The sequence below is a fragment of the Eleutherodactylus coqui genome, chromosome 3, assembly GCF_035609145.1.
Source record: "Eleutherodactylus coqui strain aEleCoq1 chromosome 3, aEleCoq1.hap1, whole genome shotgun sequence".
NCBI lineage: Eukaryota > Metazoa > Chordata > Amphibia > Anura > Eleutherodactylidae > Eleutherodactylus > Eleutherodactylus coqui.
The window spans coordinates 229,760,310-229,777,579 of record NC_089839.1 but is presented as its reverse complement, the minus strand read 5'-3'; positions in this window follow the sequence as shown (position 1 = coordinate 229,777,579).

Sequence of the window (17,270 nt, the reverse complement as noted above, 5' to 3'; positions counted from 1 at the left end):
TTGCGTGTTTTTCCCACTTGAATGGATATTGCGTTGCCCATGAGGGTTTAGCTTGCCCCCTTAGAAGTAAGGCCTCTGTTTTATCTAGGTTTAAAGTGTAACCCGAGAGTTTGCCGATTTTTTCCACGTCCTGTAATAGGGGTGTTAGTGTTTCCCTAGGATTGTCTATCACCAGTAGAAGATCGTCTGCGAAGGCTTCTACTTTTATCTTTGTCCCTCCACAGGTGACTCCTGTAAATAGCGTTGTTTGTGTCAGGTACCTAAGCAGTGGGTCTATTGATAGATTAAATAACAGTGGTGAAAGGGGGCAGCCTTGTCTGGCCCCTCTAAATAAGTCTATGTTGGGGGTATTAAGGCCATTGACTGTGAGAGTCGTGGTGGCCCTTGTGTGTGTTGTGTCTATATAGTTCATAAAGGTCTGTCCAAAACCCCTTTTTTCCAGCAGTTTGTTTAAATATGGCCAGGCCATTTTATCGAAGGCCTTTTCCGCGTCCAGACTCAGCAGCATTGTTATTTGGCTCTCAGGGTTTTGTGCTATGACCGTTGCCGCTATGGCGGCTCTGATGTTTTTTAAAGCACTTCTCCCTTGTGTGAAGCCTTTCTGTGCTGGGTCTAATATGGACGGGAGAATTAGCTGGAGTCTATCGGCTAGTATTTTGGACAGGAATTTATAATCGCTGTTTAGCAGTGCTATTGGTCTGTAGGATTTTGGATCTGTCTGGTCTTTACCCGGTTTGGGGAGTAGTATCATTCTTGATATTCCGAAGTCTTCTGTTTGTGTGTCGTTTTTATATATTGTATTATAGAGTTGGGTCAGTATTGGCACCATATCTGTTATCAATATTTTGTAATATTCCGCCGAGAATCCGTCGGGGCCTGGCGTTTTTCCCCCTAGTGCCCTCGAGATCGCCTCTCTTACTTCTTCCTCCCGTATGTCGGCATCTAGTAAAGATGTTTGTTCTTCTGTTAGTTTTGGTAGGTTCACAGATTCTAAAAAACTGTTTATGTCTTGCATGTTTGTCGGCTCTGCCCTATATAGGTTTTCAAAGTACTCGTGTAATATTTGAGTCACTTCTTCCTGTTTTGTTGTAAGATTGTCTCCATTAGCTTGTCTCAGTGTCAATATTGGTTTGTGTGGTTGTTTTTGTTTGGCCAGGTTGGCTAGCAAGCGGCCTGTTTTGTTGCCCCATCTATAAAACTTGTTTTTTGTTAGTTGTGTTTGCCAGTGTGCGTGGGTATGTACAAATGTGTTTAATAAATGTTTTGCTGTGAGGAAGGTTTGATATGAATTGTCGTCCTGGGAGTTCATATATTCTTTTTGTGCCTCCAGGAGGGAGTGATGTAATGCTTCGAATTCTGTGTGGAATTTTTTTCTCCTATGTGACAGGTAGCTTATGATGTGGCCCCTCATCACTGCCTTTGAAGCCTGCCAAAATAGGTTTATGTCCTCTATGTGAGCCCTATTGTCATCTGCGTAATTATTCCAATTTATTTTCAGGTATGCCCTGAAATCCTCTGATTCCCACAGGAATGAGGGGAATCTCCATATTTTTGTTAGCCTTCGCGGGGTTGTCAGTTGTAGTTTCATTGTTATCGGTGCATGGTCACTAAGGGATATTGGGTGGATTACTGATTGGTGGTGATGTTCAAAAATGCTGTTTGATATCAGAAAAAAGTCTATACGCGAAAATGAGTGGTGTGCATTAGAACAGCACGTATATTCTTTGTTGGTGGGGTTCAGGAGTCTCCACGGGTCACACAGGTTGAGTTGTTCTTTCAGTGTTAGTAGTGCATGTGTGATTGAGGTTGTTTGGGTGGATGGCCCTGTTCTGTCTAGTGTTTCGTCTTGTACGCTGTTAAAGTCTCCTCCCATAATTATTCTGTCGTTTAGGTACGGTTGCAGTTTTTCTATTAGCGTGGTACAGAATGCCGGTTGGTTTGTGTTGGGGGCATATACGTTCACCAAGGTGTATATTTGTTCTTCCATTTTGATTCTCATTATTAAGTATCTGCCCTGCGGGTCAGCTATGTTTTGTAATATTACATGTGGTGTGTTTCTCCTAATCAAAATGGCTACTCCTCGTGATGCCGATGTGTGTGAGGCTGTATAGCATGCGTCTATCCATGGTGCTTTTAGTTCCCCTTTTCCCTCTTTTTTCCAGTGTGTTTCCTGTAGAAACACTATGTCTGGTTTATATCTTTTTAAATGTGTGAGTACTTTTTTTCGTTTAATGGGTGTGTTTAGTCCGTCTACGTTCCAGGACAGTATTTGTATCGTGGAGGGTGTTTGGTATTCAGTAGTCTCTAAGTCTGTGGGCATGTTGGTGTGTGTCGGTTATAATTACCGTGGTTTTTGCCTCTTTGTTGTCGTCACATCCTTCGGTCCCAGCGAGCCGTGGATGCGACTGGGTGTTGGTTGTGCCATGCCCGCGGAGCCCTCCGGTCCTCCCTTCAGTCCGTTTTTTAAAGGTCAAGTGGGTCGGAAAAAGAAAAGAAAACACAAAAAACGTGAAAAACATTGTTATAAACATATAAACTTTCAATATTAAATTCTTTTGTATAACGGATGCCACATCCGCGATGTTTCGAACAGGGTCATAGTGGATAGCAATTGAGCAAATTCTTCCCCCCTCCCTCCTCTCTCTCTCATCCCTGTTCTCCTTCTTCTTCCATACGCAGGTGTCTTCTGGCTTCCTCCGGGGTGTTAAATATTAGAGATTTATTGCCATCTTGGATTCGGAGCTTTGCTGGATATAGCAATTGGAATCGTGTGTTTTGTTCATGTAGGGACTTGCAGATTGGGGTAAATAATTTGCGTTTTTGCGATACTGCCACTGAAAAGTCCTGGAATAGTAAGATTTTTGATCCTTGTATGATTAGTTCTCCTTGTCGTCGGTAAGCTTGTAGAATTGTTTCTTTCGTTGCCCAGTGCATGAATTTTGCTATCACTGGGCGGGGTCTGTTTCTGTTGTTGCGCCCCTCTCCCGGGGGGCCAATTCTATGAGCTCTTTCTATTGTTAGAGGGTCTTTAGGTATGTCGAGTTGGAGTTCTCGTGGTAGCTCGGTTGTTAAGTAGGTTGTAAGCTGGTTATTGGTTACTGTCTCTGGTATTCCCACAAAGCGAAGATTATTGCGGCGATGTCTATTTTCTAGGTCGTCGATTTTCTCCCGAAGCATTTCGATTTCTGACTGGTTTCTTTGCAGCGAGGTTTCCAAGTTTGCTATGATTTGTTCTGTATTCTGGGTTCTCGTTTCTAATTCCGTCAGCCTTTGGGTGTTTTCTGTGATTTGGGATAATGCTGAATTTATGGATTTATGCAATGCTTCCAGTCTGCTATCAAATAGGGGGAGAAGCATTTTTGAGACCTCTTGTGCCACCAGTGTTGCCTGGGTTATGTCCATGTTATTATTCGTTGGTTGGTCATTGGTTTGTATGGAGGAAGTGTCCATTGTCTCGTGGTCGGTGTCTGATAAGACCGCGGTACGTGGTGGGGAGTTCTTCGACGGGGAAGCAGGTTGGTGTGTATTTTTGCTTTCTCTTTCTTTGATGTTTTTAGCTGATTTGTTCTTTTGTTGTCCTCCCATTGATGTTTTGTCTGTGTTTGGCTGGCGTGTTGCCCTTGTTGAGGTGCCCGCATTTTTTTCGTTTAGATATTTATCCATGTTTTTTATGTTGGCCGTTTATGCGGGCTGATTTGCTGAGGTATCTTTCCCCGTTCTTGAGGTTTTTCTGGTTTTATTGCAGTTTAATTTTGTTGCGGATGTGGCTTGTCTTTCGTTGTCTATTGCTCCATCTCTGTTAGTCTGGGGTCTTTAGTTCGCCCCGCGACTAGTGTTTCTGCTGGTTTCTTTTTTGTCACCTTTGTCTCTCCCTCTCCTGTTTTTGGTATATTTTAATTATTCTGTTTTGTGCTGTCTGTGTCTTCTCCCTCCTCTCTTGCTTATTTTCCCCCTCCCCCTCTGTTGCTGTTTTATTCTTTTTGGCGATTTGTCAGGGGTTAGGCCCGAATAAAAGTCTCTTAGGATCTTTTCTGTGTTTATGTGTTAGGTTTTGTACTTTTCTTCTGGTTGAGATGGGGCTCGTATGGTGGTTGTGGTTGCCCACTGTTTTTGGGTTGTTTTGTTTTTGTCCTTTGTGTTTTCCTCTTCCCTCCCCCCCCCTTCTCTTTTTGCTGGGGATCTCTGGGCCTCCTGTGTCTCTGTTGTGTTCTGAGGCTTTTTCTGCAGCGTTGGTGTGGCTGTGTGGTATCTCCACACTTCTTTACTGCCTCTCGGCTCCTTCCCCTGCCTGATGTGGTGGGCGGGGCTTATTTTTGGTGTCGCGGCCGAAATTTATGCCGCGGCTTCTGTTGTCGCTAGGCCGCTGTGTCCCGATCGATGCTCGGGGGGGGGGGGGGTCACCGGTCCGGGGGGAGGGGAGGCCTCTCCGGTTGTCCGGGTGCTTTCCCCTTGCGGTGTTGTATTGCGCCTGTCACGGCCTAGGGGTTATGGCGCGATACCCTCTGCCTCCCGCTTTGGTGTTCCGGCGGTTTTTCGGAGGGGCAGCTATTCCCGGGGGGTCCCCAGAGTCTTCTTGTGGCTTCCCGAGGCCTTCCCCCTTCCCGCGGCTCTTACCGGGCTCAGTCGCGGCTCTCGCGGCCGGAAATCCAGTCCGCGGCTCTAGGCACGTCTAGGCCGCAGTGTCCCCGGCTCTCTCAGTGTGTCGTGTGCGGGGTCCGATGATTCTGCAGACCTCACCGGAGGTCTTCGGTGAGGGTAAGGTCCCGATTTGTTGTGGGTTAGTCGTCCCGTTTCCTCGCCGCTGTGCCCCGGTTCTCTTTTCCCGCCTTCCGCGTTCGGGTGTTCACGGAGGGTTTTCCGGGCACTTTGCCGATATGGGGTCTTCTGCCAAGCAAGCAGGGGAGATGTCCGTCCCCTGCAGCTGCTTTTTTTGTGGGTCTCTAGAGGGTCCCGGTGTCTCTGGGGGTTATTTCACAGGAGCTCTGAAGGACACGTCCTGCTCCCTCTATGCCCTGGGCGGAAGTCCCCTGTATTCTGTATTTAACGGGCAACCAGTGCAGTGACTGGCACAGGGCAGAGGCATCCGAGTAGCGGCTGGACAGGAAGATGAGCCTGGCTGCCACATTCAGGATGGATTGGAGGGGGTGGAGTCTGGTGCAGGAGAGGCCGATCAATAACGAGTTGCAATAATCGAGGCAAGAGTGGATGAGGGCAACAGTGAGCGTTTCTAGTGAGTCCACAGTGAGAAAAGGGCGGATTCTTGCGATGTTCTTGAGGTGTAGCTGACATGTTCGGGCCAGAAATTGGATGTAGGGGGTAAAGGCAGCGGGCGTGCTGTCTGGGAGTTATGGTAGTGCCACACACTGAGATGGAGATGTCAGGATGAGGTCGGTTAGTAGAAGGCGGAAACACCAGGAGGTCAGTTTTTTGAGAGCTTCAGTTTTAGGTAGAGAGATGACATAGTGTTAGAGACAGCAAACAGACAGTCAGTGTTGTTTTGGAGGAAAGGTGCAGAGATGTCATGGAAAGGGGTGTACAACTGGGTGTCATCAGCGTAGAGGTGGTATTGGAGACCAAATCTCCTGATGGTTTGTCCAATAAGGGCTGTGTAGATGGAGAAGAGGAGGGGGCCAAGGACCGAGCCCTGGGGGACCTCAACAGCAAGGGGAAGAGGAGGGGAGGTAAAGCCAACAAAGGAGACGCTAAAGGAGTGGTCAGATAGGTAGGAGGAAAACCAGGAGAGAGCAGTGTCCTTTAGGCCGATGGAGCGAAGCATACTTAGGAGGAGTTTGTGGTCAACAGTGTCGAATGCTGCGGAGAGGTCGATTTGGCTGTCAGGAGGTCGTTTGACACCATTGTAAGGGCAGTTTCTATTGAGTGAAGGGGTCAGAAGCCGGACTGTAGGGGGTCGAGAAGAGAGTTTTCTGATAGATAGCTTACAAGGTTGGAGTAAACCAGGCATTCCAATAGTTTGGAGATGAACGGGAGATTTGAGATGGGTCATTAGTTGGCAGCATCAGTCGCGTCAAGAGTCGGTTTCTTTAGCAGTGGAGATATGATGGTGTGTTTGAAAGAGGAGGGAAAGATGCCAGAGGTCAGAGAGAGGTTGAATATAGTGGTGAGATGGGAGATAACCACCGGGTAGAGGTAACAGAGGAGGTGTGAGGGAAGAGGATCACTAGAGCAGGTTGTGGGGCGAGCAGAGGAGAGCAATTTGGAGACTTCTTCCTCTGTCGTTGGTCGGAGTACAGGCAGTGAGCAGGAGCCAAATACAGTATTTATGAGACTAGGGTCGGGGCTAGTCTGGGATTGGGAGGTTATTTCCTGGCGGATGTCATTCATTTTCTTTTTGAAGTAGGCAGCCAGCTCTTCAGCACTGAGATCTGTCACCGGGGGCTGCGGTTTAGGGCTGAGAAGGGAGTGAAAAGTATCAAAGAGACGTTTAGGGTTGTGAGATAGTGAGGAGACCAGAGAGGTGAAGTAGACTTGTTTGGCATGGTGGAGGGCAAGGTTGTAGGTTCTGAGCATGAATTTGTAGTGGTGAAAGTTTGTGGACGTTTGCGACTTTCTCCATAGCTGTTTAGCACTTCTCGAGCACCGCCGGATAAAACGCTTTAAGGCATGAGCCAGGGTTGCTGCGGTCTGCAGCGGATGGCTCGGCTCACAGGGGGTGCCGCTTCATCCAGGGCACATTGGAGACTGGTGTTGTAGTGTACGGCAGCCAGATATGGTAGGGCAGGAGAGGAGAGATATAGGGGACAGAGAGGACTGTAGGGACTCCGCAAAGTCCTGGGTATGGTAGGTAGGAGGGTCTGGAAAGATGTGAGGGAGCTTGACAGAGAAGGAGAGGAGGTTATGGTCTGAGAGCGGGAAAGGGGAGTTAGTGAAGTAGGAAGCAGAGCAGAGACAGAAGAAGACCAGATCAAGAGTATTGCCATCCCTGAGTGGGAGAGGCTGTGACTTGTGAGAGACCAAGGGAGGAGGTGAGCGATAGAAGCTGAGAGGCAGATGGAGAGATGGGGTCATTAGAAGGAATGTTAAAATCACCTAAGATGAGGGTTGGAGTTTCACAGGAGAGGAAGTAGGGGAGCCAGGCAGCAAAGTGGTCCAGAAACAGGGCGAGGAGCACCTGGGGGGTGATAGATAACTGCCACTCACATGGACAGTGGACGGAAAAGCTGTAACGCATGTACCTTAAATGATGAAAAAGTGAGTGAGGTCATGGGGGGGGGTGACCTGGTAGGTACATTTTGGGGTGAGAAGAGCACCTATTCCTCCACCATGCATGTTTTTCGGTCCTGAGGTATGGGAGAACTGCAGGCCGTTAAAAGACAATGCAGCAGGGGAGGCCATGTCAGACTGCTGTATCCACGTTTCTGTGAGAGCTAGCAGATTTAGAGATCTAGCAGTAAAAAAGTCGTGGATGGTGGGGAGTTTATTGCATGGTTACTGGCAGTTCCAGAGCGCACATTTAAACGGCTCAGGGGAGGGCATGCATGGGCTAGCACCTGGGCTTGAGGGGTGTCTTAGTGAGATAGGTAGGGGGTAATAGTTAGGAGTAGTGGAGGGTGGGCCAGGATTGGAAGAGATGTCCCCAGCTGCTAGTAGTAGTAAGATAGCGAGGGTTAGCAGATGGTTAGGAGTTTTTTGAGGGCGACTGTTATGTTTCTCAGAGGCATTAGGGGGTTTGAGACTTAGTAAGAAAGTAAAGAGAGCATGCAAGCTGTGCATAGGTGAGGATAAGAGAGAGGTGTTGTTGTGAATAGAATGCCCCACAGGTCGACATTTGAAAGAGGTTCTGAAACTGACAGCAAGGATGAGAACAGAGGTGACAGCATTAGTGATAGCTTTGAAGTGCAAGGCATTTAGGCAGAGTTTGTGGCCTACCTGTCTCCTGCTCTGCCGAACTGAGATGTTATACTGCATTGTTTAAAAGCCGAAGACACTTGTTTCCAGACACTTAGTTCTAGACACGTATGCGTACCAACCACATGCGTGCCATAGAGACTACCACTGAATATATAGTTCCAACTAAAGACTACAGCTAGGAGTGGCTGGTTGAGAACACTAGTCAATCAGCTGACCCCATGCTCAGGAGGTAATGAATAGGATGGGGGAGTGGGTTATTGCCCTCACTGAATAAACAAATTGTGCCCGGCAACACTAGATGAAACAGAGGTGGGGGAAATGCATATAGTAACTAATGGAGGCAAAACACAGGGCAATATGGAGACATACCATTCGCAGTTAAAACATGAACTGTGCATGGGGCAGCAATACAGCGGATAGATGGGTCAAATCAGTCAGTTCAGATGACAGCTTGAATGGAAGAGTTTTGAATAAGCAGAATAAGCAATATAAGCACATATTGAATAAGCATTGTTTCGCTCCATGAAAATGCTGCATATTGACAGCCTGAAACTGATTATGCCCGAGTGAATGAGCCGTGCAGTACAGATGAAGAGGAAAAAAGACAGGTACACGCAGACGCCAGCTGCTGTCAGGGTCGGATTCCGCTGCGGGCTCCCGCTTGTAGAATCCGGCTCTGCTATGTGCAGGGGGCCTTAATGCGGTGGCTTCACACATGTATGTGCTTCCAATCCAGTGCTCCAATGACGATAGGAATTGTGCAGCACTCAGCAATCCCACAGCAATGTCCATCCACTGGTCCGCCATTGGCTGTGGCATCATGGGTTGCTTGAGCTGCTGTCATGTGACATCACAAATAAGATGGATAATCTTGTCAATGATAGAGGTTCCCAGAAAAAATTTGAAGTGCGACAAAACAAACAAGTTGCCTATTGCAGGAAGCTGTAAAATAAAAGAACAAAAATAGAATAATTAGGCTACAATGTATAAGCACAGACAGCTCTAGCTCATGGAAATACGACCATAGGGCTCAGTCAGACAAGCGTTTTTGTGCATGCATGTTAGCTGCACTTGTGATTCGCATATATAAGAACCAATGCTTTCCAATGAAAACAGTCACTCGTGTGTTTTTTACATGCAAATAAAATTCGCACCTGCAAAAGATAGTACATGTGAGTTCCAATATACCCGGTCACGTGATTTTTTTCTACACGCTTTGTGCGTTTTTTATTTTCTTCCTGCGCTTGTAATGTGTGAAAAACGCGCTGACCAGTGACTTGTAAAGAGGAAGAGCAATGTTCTCATCATGTGCCCCTATACGTCTTTTGATGCACCCCACGATACTATTGGCCTTGGCAGCAGCTGCCTGAGACTGGTTGCTCCAGTTACACTTACAGTTAACTAAAATCCCCAAGTCCTTTTCTATATTAATTTTGCCCAGTGGTTTCTCATTTAGTGTCTAATGGTGACCTGTATTTCCTCTGACCATGTGCATAAGATACATTTATCAGTGTTAAACCTCAGTTGTCACTTTTTTTCCCAAGCCCCTAACTTGTTCAGATCCATTTGCAACAGCATACTGTCCTCTCTTGTGTTAATTACTTTACATAGTTTTGTATCTTCTGCAAATATTGATATTTTACTGCACAATCCCTCTACCTGCCCTCCTCCATTGAGATAACACAGTGGGCTGTTCGCTATTAAACGGCCGCTGTTTAAACTGCACGATGAGCTTAATCGCTCATCTTTTATGCAGCCTAAAAGATGAGCGATGAAGCTCATCCCTCATTGTGCATTTTAAAGAGCGGACGTTCAGTAGCGAACGGCCACTGTGTTATCTCAATTGAGGAGGGTAGGGAAGCGAGAGGAGAGAAATCTCCTGCACTGTCCCACCCTCCTGCTGGCCTCTCCATGACCCAGCCAGCTCTGCTAGCTCCCATGCAGGAGCACGAGACGCAGGGACGAGTGTCGGACATCGTTTGTCCGACACTCGTCCTGTGTAAATGGGCCTTTAGTGGAGAGTTTACTTCATCATTCCGCATTTCATCTGACAGTTCATTTTCCTCTGTGAATACACTGGAGATATAATTGATTTGCTTTCTCTTCATCACCCTCTACAATTCTTCCTAGATTATTATAGCGGGTCGATCCCGCTCCATACAATGTGTTTCTTACAGCTGACACTTGCCCTCAAAAGCTATGATCAGCACTCCCACAGATCGCAACTATTAACCCCCTAATATGCCACCATCAATTCTGATAGCGGCATTTAAGTGCCCTGATTGGAGTTCAGAGGTCTTGAATGGCTGCCAGGGGCCTTCTGAAAGCCCCCAGAGCTGCCATTGCAGATTGCCTACTAAGCCTTGCAGGTGTCATGGCTTGATATACTACCTGTTAGATCGCGACATGATGTTATACTGCGGTATTACATTAGACTGCAGGAGCGGTGAAACCATCGCAAGTTCATTTTCCCTATGTGGACTAAAAAAATGAAAAACATCAGTTTAAAAAAGTTTTATTAATTGCTAAAACTTAAAAGTAATACGTTTAAATAAAACCCTTTCGCATATTTATAATAAAAAAATCTAAATAATAATAAAAAACATATTTGGTATCACTGCTTCCATAAAGGTCCAATCTATCAAAATACTGCATTTTACCCTGAATGATAAACGATGATACACAATGTCAGAATTTTTTGGTTACAAGAAAAAATGTAATAAAAAAACAATCAAAAAAGTCATATGTATTTCAAAATAATATCAATCAAAACTACAGGATGTCCTGCAAAAAACGAGCCCTCACACAACTATGTCAATAGAAAGATATTTTATTTTTTAAAAGTTGTATAGCAAAGAAATATATATATACATTTGATATCGTACAAATCATACTGACCCATAGAATAAAGTTATCATGTCATTTTCACAGCAATGTGTACACTGTAGAAGCAAGACCCCCGCCCCAAAGATAGCAAAATTGTGCTTTTTATTCCATTTCACTCCACTTAGAATTTTGTAAAAGTTTTTCAGTACATTATATGGCACTGTAAATGGCACCATTAAAAAATACAACTCGTCCTGCAAAAAACAAGCCCCCAGAAAGCTGTGTTGGTTGATAAATAAAGGAGTCATAGTTTTTTAAAAGTGGGGAGGAGAAAGTGAAAAAAAAAGTTCTGCGTCCTTGAGGGGTTAAAGGGTCAACATTTTCAATATTAATCTTTTTACTATTTATATAGTTGAAAAACAGTTTATGGTTAGTTTTACTCTCTTTGGCAATAAGTCTCTCTGTCTCCATCTTTGCTACTTTTATCCATTTTTTTACATAATTTAATTTTTTTCCTTATATGTTTTTAGTGCTTCTCTGCTACCTTTTTGTTTTACTAGTTTAAACGATTTTTTTTTGTTATTTATTGCCCTCTTCACATCTTTATTGAGCCACAATATTTTTCTCCTACTCCTAACCCTTTCATTTCTGTATGGTATGAACCACGCACAGTAAATGTTTAAGATGCTTTAAACATTTCCCATTTCTTCTCTGTACTCTTTTTTTTTGAGGACATTGTCCCAGTCGTAAGGTTAAGGACATCTCTGAGCTGATCAAACTTTGCCGCCTTAGGCTGGGTTCACACAGGGCGGATTTGCCACGGCAATTCCGTGCGGAATTTTGCCGGGGCAAATCCGCCCGCGCCGCTAATCTCGGGATTAGCCAGCCATGTGGACAAGATTTCTCAGAAATCTCATCCACATGGGACGGCCAATCCGCTGCGGTAAGTCCGGCTGAAACCGCGGCTGCGGCCACCGCAGCCGCGGCTTCAGAATATGCAGCATGCGCTATTTTTTTTTCTTTCCGCCGCGGCCGCACTCTCCTCTATGGGAGTGCCAGCCGCAGCAGAAGAGCGAGCGGCCGGGCCACTTCAAAGCCGCCACGGGTTTTTCAGCAGCGGTTCTCCCGTCGGAAATCTCGCGGTTTCGGCTGCGGCCAAACCGCGGGATTTCCGACGGCAATACGCCTAGTGGGAACCCAGCCTTAAAGTTCAGTATTTTCATAGCTTTCTGATAAAACTCCCTTTGGAAAGATAAGTGGCAATTTGTTCTATTGTAGTCATTATTTCCCAGGTGTCCTTCAACCTGTTGGTAAGTATTAAATCCAAAATGTCTGTCCCCCTAGTCGGGTCCCGTACAATGTAGGTAAGGTAATGTTCTTAAGTTATTGACAGTAATTTATTACCTTTATGAGATCTTTATAACCGGATAGTTAAAGTCTCCCTTAACCCCTTGAGTGGCACGCCCGGAAATTTTCCGGGACGAGCTCCACTGCCGATAGTGATATAGCCCGGACTATGTATCACTATGGGAGCTGCAGAGCACAATGCCACAAGCTGTGGCATTGTGTTCTGCCTGCACAGTCCCACAGAGAACAAAGCAAGGGCTTTGAAAAACCAGCAGAAGATATTGCCGATCTGCCGGCAATCTCCTGCTTCTAAGTCTCCTGCTTTGTTTACAGGTTGCCATAGAGACCATCGGCTTGTCAGAAGCAAGCCGATGGTCTCTGTGGCAGGGAGAGCTGGTGCTTGGCTGTCAGAGGACAGCTAGGTACCAGCTCTTACAGAGGAGATCAGAGAAAACCTCCTATCTCTGCTGTGTTAACCCTTTACATGCTGCAGTCTATGTGACTGCAGCATGTAAAGGGCTGTCACTGCAGCATGTAAAGGGCTGTCACCATCAAACCCCCGGAATGTGATCAGGGGGTCCTGATGGGTCCCTGTGGTAGTCCCCTAAAGGGACAAAAAAAAAAGTAAAAAAATTATTTAAAAAAATTATAAAAACACTTCTCTCCCTTTACTTTGTAAAAAAATCAAAAATAAAATCACAGATGTGGTATCCATGCGTCGTAATGACCCAGAGAAGGAAGTTAATACATTATTTAACCCCTTAATGACATGGCCCCTTTTTTTCATTTTTCCCCATTTCTTTTTTTCCTTCCCCCTGTTTAAAAAATCACAACTTGTCCCGCAAAATACAAGCCCTTATATGGCCATGTCAATGGAAAAATGAAAAAGTTATGGCTCTTGAGACGCAACTGCAAAATTAGTTGAAATTCAATGATTAGACCATTTAAAAAAACCTGCCCTGGTGGGTCTGACAGGGTGGTAGGAAACCCGCCACTCAGGGGGTTAATAATGGCCTCATTGTGATTTGCTGATTCATCTATTTGCCTCAGTAATATATTTTCGATGGCTTCTGTTATATTAAGTGGCCTGTAAAATACCTCTATGAGGATTATATTATTGTTTTTCCCTCCATGTATTTCCACCCATAGAGACTCCACATATTCATCTCCCTCCTATATATCTTACCATAGTGTCGGCTTTAAACAGGATTTCACATAAAGACAAACCCCTCCCCTTCTCCGTTTTTTACAATCCCTTCTGAACAGGCTGTAACCCTGTAAGTTTATTGCCCAGTCATAGCTTTCATCCAACCAGGTCTCAGTTATTCCTGCTATGTCGTAGTTTTCTTCAGACTTTATTATTTATAGTTCATCAACCTTACTGGTCAGGCTTCTAGCATTAGTCACCATATAAGAATACAATATAAGAAACAAGCTAATGCCATAAATGCGGCATGAAAATCAAGAACTATATTTCTTCTCCACATAGACAATTTCAAATAAGGATATCACAACTGCATTTTTGAGCTCATAACACCATCACATGTTGCAGCCTAACCTTCGCTATACTGAAATGAACTCGCAGCATCGTAGAAGTACATCCTAATCACAATGATTATACAAAGACCAATATTACCACCATAGCGTGAAATTATAGTGGTAGACACCAGCTCTACACGAGCGATCTGGAGACCATATAAGTGATTATAGTACAGTTATATTTAGTGACTTATGGGTGATGTCCTCACTGGAGTTCACTGTTCCCATTTTTCCATCAGACCCAGACCGCCATGAAGATTTCTTCCAGACACTACTTGTCTCTGTAAAGTTTGCAACACAGATATCTTTAGGTCCTCACTTTTCCTGCACCCCAATAAAACTTTTCCTACCTACAAAAACTCTGTTGCTACTCCGATTATTTGCCTTTTGCTGTCCTATTTGCCCCTATTACTATACCTGCTTTGTGGTATGGAGCCTGTAAATACTGTGCTTCAGAAATGACTAGACTTGTCAAAACTATAATTGCTTACCTAAAAATATAGCGCCACACAAATGGGGCCTCAGAAAACAATATTGCCAGTTAGACAGTGCCCCTAAAAAATAGTGCCAAATATAGTGCTGATTATTGAGCCACAGATGATAACAGTGCTTGTCTTAGTGCCCAGAAAGTAATATTTCCCACTTTATGCTTTCATGCTTTTTGTGTGCCCATATAGTAACAGTGCCCACCATTGTGACCCCTGCAAAGTAATAGAGGTCCCAAATGTCTCCTTGATGGTAATAGTGTTCTCAAAGTGTCCTCTTAATAGTCATATGCTGCCAAATGTCCTGTTATTAGTAATAGCGCCCCCAGATGTCCTCCTAATAGAGTGCCATCAGAAATCTCTTTAATAATCATAGTGTCCCAGGTGTCTCCTTAATAGTTATAGTGTCCCCAGGTATCCCTATAATACGGTAGTAAAAGTGCCAACTCCATCTAGTCTCCTTCTCATTGTGGGAGGTGCATTAACCCCGCAGTAAGAAGAACAGGGGACATGGAACCCCCCTTCTCTAGATCTCTGGAGGTCTCAGCGGTTATTCTTGTATCTTGTCACCACCAGGCTGATGGGCGGGGACAAGAATACCGTCTCAGCGATGGACCCCCTGTGAAAAGGGAATAACTTGTAATTTGGGTACAACCTCTTTAATGTGACTTTCGTATTTTTCTATGGTAGATTGCAAAGTTTGTTCCTTATCCTTATTGACAAAGATTGTTAACATTTTTAACTTTTTTCTTCCAGGTGCTTTTTTTTCCCGATAGAAGTCTCTCTTGAAGAAAGTCAGAGTAGGCCGCTGCATTTTTTTTCTGGCAGTGCCCATCTTAGCAATACAACATAATCTTCATAATAATACATTTACATTTCTCTGGGAAATCTGTTGTTTCTTGAAGTCAGCTAGTATCGTCTTACTTTTTTCATAAGGACATCTGAAACTGATTCCCTCTAGTAGGAAATTCAGTCAAAGAAGTTTACTGAAAAGCTTCCAATGTAGAAAACTACCATTTCATGAAGCTGGAGCTCCTCATTAACCAAAAGCTTCTTCATTCCCCTGGGATAAAATTGGACAGTTGTAATTTTTTCTTTGCTTTTATTTTAGACTACTAAAACTAACTATAGTGTTCTCATACATGGTATGCATTTTAATGAATAATACCGTAACTTTGTAGATATAGTGTATATAAACTTTAGTGCCAAGAATGGGATTGCCCATGCTAAAGTACTATGGATACAAATGAATCTTCCTGCTTGGCCAAAGTCTAAAATGAGTTATACCAAGTTATAAAGTTATTCCCTATCCACAGAATAGGGGATAACTTTATTATTGGTGGGGGTCCAACTACTGGGACTCCAACTGATCCTGAGAATAGGGGTATTGATTGTCCCTGCTGGAATTGAGCCGAGGAAGATGCATGCGTGCCCCTGCTCCATTCATTTCAATGAAAGTGCCACTAAATTGCTGAGTATGAGCTGCAATCTTTGGCTCGCTGGAGGGAACTGATAGGGCAGGAAGAGTGAGGACTGTGCAGCTGCAGTATGTATGGTTGCAGGGTTCTCCCAATGATCAGGCAGTGTGCTGTATCAACAATGCAACAGTCAGGGGTCTATCAGACCCCTCCTGCCTCTGGCACAAAATGGAGCCTAGAGCCCCTGCATCTCCCTGCCCACATCACATAGACTGCTTGCCATTCTCACCATCTTGCCACTACCCCAATATGCCTCTGTGCCTTCCCACGGTTATATGCCTGTCTTTGTGCCCAATACAGTACTAGTGCCCTATTTTGTGCACACAAATGTAATAGTGTCTCCACACAGTAATAATTTCCCCATAGTGCCCACCAGAAGAAATAATACCTACATTGTGCTCTACAGCAATATTGCCCATCTTTGTACCCCATATAGTACTAGTGCCCCCTTTATGCCTCACATAGTAATAATTCCCCTTTGTGCACCACCACAAGGTAATAATGAACACTTTATGTCCCCTAAAAGTAGACATGACTATCTCTGTGTCCCTCAAAGTCAAAACAACCTCCTCTGTGCTGCTCAATGTAATAGTGCCTCTTTCTGTGCTCAAACTAACAGTGGCCTCTCTTCTGTGTTTATCAAGATAATAGTGCCTACTCTCTGCCCATCAAATTAATAGTGCCTGCTTTTTGTGCTCCACATAGTAAAAAGGACGTCCTCTGTACCTCTCTAAGCAATAGTGCCCCCTTCTGTCGGCAGCACTATTTGTTCCATTAAAAAAACTGAAATCTAATGGAACAGAAACAAACTCAAAGCTTTCCATTTTTTCAAAACCCATTGAAATCAGTTGGGGAAAAAACAGATAATTCATTATCCTACTTTCACTAAACTTCTGGCGACGAAACATGGAGCACGTTATTCTTTCCGGCACAAAATGCTGGAATGGAACGGCAGCCTGCTAAAACACAGACACATTTGTCTCCTTTTCAGCAGATTTTATCAAAAGAAGAGAGAGGTCTAGTTTCCACTTCAGGGTTCCGTTTTTATGGATTTCGATGGAAACCCTAATGGAAATCCTGGCTGTAATAGGAAAAGTGATGTGAATGTCTCCTTAATTGTAGCTGATGGTTGTGCTGCACATGTGAATGGTTCCAGAACACCAATAGGTAAAAAGGTCCTGTCAGCTCTGCTGACTTGTCTTTTTTGGAAAAAACTTTCATTTTCCATAAAGTAGTAATTCTAGAAAATCTTTTGTTAGAACTCTGTATTAAGCATTTCCTCTATTATTCCTTTTAGAAACATATGCATAAATGAGCAACTGGGTATTACCATTTTCTTTGTCAATGGGGTGTGGCCCAACATAGTCTGACACTGTTTAACCAATTAAGTACCAAGCACTGTAAATTTCAGGTGCTTGATCCTGGCCTTTAAACCCAGCAGATAGTAAAAATACAGTGGGGGTTTAAAGTTTCTGCAATCAATCAGAAGCATGTTGGGTTATCAGCTGTTAGTCACAGTAGGTTTTTGTAACCCTTTCTGCCTTCTCCTTTCTCTAGTATACAGCGCTCAATGAGCACTGTGTACTAAAAAGTGAAAGTGGAAGTATAACTACACGAGCTGGCAGTCACGTGACTGCCGGGATCCCCATGCTACAGCAGAGCTACAGGGTCTCAGTAGATCCTGATCAGCTCTGCCAGTGAGTTATTGTCACTACAGGGAATGTTT